The sequence below is a fragment of the Scardinius erythrophthalmus genome (genome assembly GCF_964197995.2).
Source record: "Scardinius erythrophthalmus genome assembly, chromosome: 14".
NCBI lineage: Eukaryota > Metazoa > Chordata > Actinopteri > Cypriniformes > Leuciscidae > Scardinius > Scardinius erythrophthalmus.
In genome coordinates this window covers 17,500,537-17,503,084 of record NC_138234.1, presented here as the reverse complement: position 1 = coordinate 17,503,084, position 2,548 = coordinate 17,500,537, and the positions used below count along the sequence as shown (strand labels likewise).

General features: G+C 33.4%; 1 long non-coding RNA gene across 1 annotated transcript; it reads right to left on the bottom strand.

Annotated features, from left to right (window-relative positions):
• Positions 1 to 746: 746 nt before the first annotated feature.
• Positions 747 to 1,901, bottom strand: LOC308701790. The gene is made up of 5 exons (XR_014031510.1): positions 1,845 to 1,901; positions 1,531 to 1,653; positions 1,317 to 1,372; positions 1,117 to 1,194; positions 747 to 1,025 (listed from the first exon to the last, which is right to left on the bottom strand). It is a non-coding gene; the product is annotated as an uncharacterized lncRNA (long non-coding RNA).
• Positions 1,902 to 2,548: the final 647 nt, after the last annotated feature.

Here is a 2,548-nt window from a genome sequence, read left to right as displayed (position 1 = left end):
GAATTGATTAGGTGATGTATCTTTGTATCAGAATATGTCTGACTCCATCTCTGCAGACATGAGATAGGCCTAATGCAAGATTTTAAAGGTGTCAAAACAACACCTCGTATAGGCTATCTGTTTCATCTATCTTTGACATTTGACCAGTCATGCAGACCTAGCCGTTACACTATGTCATACTGGATCAGCCTGTTTGACCTTTTCTTATCAGACTAAAACATATGTTTAAGAGGATGTAAGTTTCCTGTATAGCCTATATACGTTGCTCTTATTTTGCTCTTCACTTATTATGCCTCTCTTTTTTTTCATTCTGCAAATGTCTTACTTCCTTTGTCCTTCCTACTCTGATCTTCACAATCTTTATGTGTTAGGTACAGTACTTTGGAATTTATTATAAACTATTATGTAGCCTAGTTGATTCATTTGTTTGTCTCTAAAATTTTACATTTTTACTTAATAAATGTGGTATTCCTTATTCAGATTTGATCTTTGACATAATCATAGCTTGTCTGCCTGGATTTCATTGCATCTGTTTGTATCAACACGGGGGAAATGTGAATTATGATTTTTTATTTTTATTTTAGGTGAACTAATCCATTAAGGTAAGTAAAAATGTAACCAATACTTTTGTGTGCAGCCTATAATACATTATGATCTTAGGCCACTAGCTACATACTTATTTGGGTTTGCTTTTTGCCATTTTCCATCATTGTGATTTTACATAAAATAATCAAAAACCAGACATTAGACAGACATTTATTTTATTCATCAAGGCAAGAACAAAGAGAAGCAGTGAAAATATAGACCTATTTAAACATTTGCATTACATTCATGTTTAAGTAAACAATCTATAACATCAGTCAACCTAAAACACACAATCAAGATAATAATATTTTATTCATTATTTGTCAGAATATATTTCTGTTAGACTGTATGAGAGGATTCACTCTTGATCATGTTTGTCTTGGCTTTTTTCCAAAAGTGTTGTTGGTCGAATGGGACAGACGAAACTCCACTTCAGAAAACTACAGAATAATAGTAATAATTAGCTGCTAATGTCCACGTAGAATTGAGTTTTTCTGTGATAAAGAAAGCTGAATTATAGATGTGTTTTACCTCTTCATCATTTGTGCTGTAAAGCTGCTCCAGTTCCTCATCTTGATATTGTTGGTGTGTTTTCATGTTTTTTATCTCCTGTTTACAATAAAACACTTTTACAGTGCAGAACTTTTTAGCATTTTTAGCTGGAAATTTTGGAAAAAATGTCTTCCATGAACTAAAATGTCAAGTGAATCATGTAGCAATGTAAGTCTTACCTGTGCGACATGTTGTCGACTTTTTGTGGGCTTCTTAAGTTTGAGTATCAACAGACCTAAAGCCATTCATTATAAAACAGTACTTGAGTACATTTCATAGTAACTCTTCATAAAGGAATAGACTAAACTTAATTTAAATGACTATAAATAAGTGGGCAGATTCATTTTGAACACGTTATCATGTTTATTTGTACTATTTGTACAGAAATCTCACCTATTATTGCGATAATCAGCACAATGTTCAATATGAAGGACGCAACCCTCATAATATTGTTGATCTTAGATGTTGGTTGTGGCTGATTTTCGTTTTCTGTTCGATTGTGATCTTGGGCAGATTCTGTTTGAATAGAAACATTTTTATCAGTTTTGTGTTTTTAATGCCAAATATGATTAAAAACCTCTGACAGAGTGATATTTAAGCGCATACATTTAGGCTATTGCAGTAACATAATTAGTTTTTAGATATTTTATAGTTACAAATATATACATGTTATATGTCAGTTGTAAATGTGATTTAGAAACACTTACCAGAGATGTAAAGTCTGGTGCCATTGCTGAGCTGTAGAGTTGGGGCTGTTTTTACACAATAATATATTCCTAATTCATCAATAGTAATGTTTCTAATAAATAACCGGCTCAAAGTTAGTGATGAATATTTGTCTTTGAATCTTTCGTCATTGAATTGAGCTGATGTAGAATCTGATGTGAAAGTCCGCATTATCAACACTGGAGAATCTGTCAGTTTCTGGAAAACCCAAAAATTCTCTTTTACACCAATCTGACAGTCTAAAGTCACGTTTCCCCCTAAATTCACCTGTTTATCTATTAAACTCTGTGTAGTTTGACACACCAGCAGAACTGTGAAGATAAAACACACACAGTAAAACACACAATACCTTCAACCAAAACTATCCAGTCATGTGAAGATCACAGTGAAAGTACATTGAGTAACTTAAACTTACAGAAGAGTAAAAGCTGCGCCGTCCTCATTCTGTGTTTAATTTATATGCAGTAAAATATTTGACTATGAATCTGAGCAGAAGTGTTAATGCAGAATAAAAAGAGGACACCAGCAAACACACTTAATAGCGATGAAGTAGATCAGAGACGAAGACAAAGATAGAAAAGGCACAGGCGTTGATGTTTCTACACACAGACTTAACATATAAACCAGACCAGAGCTGAAGCCGACTAACCCACAGCTGTGAGAAAACACACTCAGAGCGGATGAA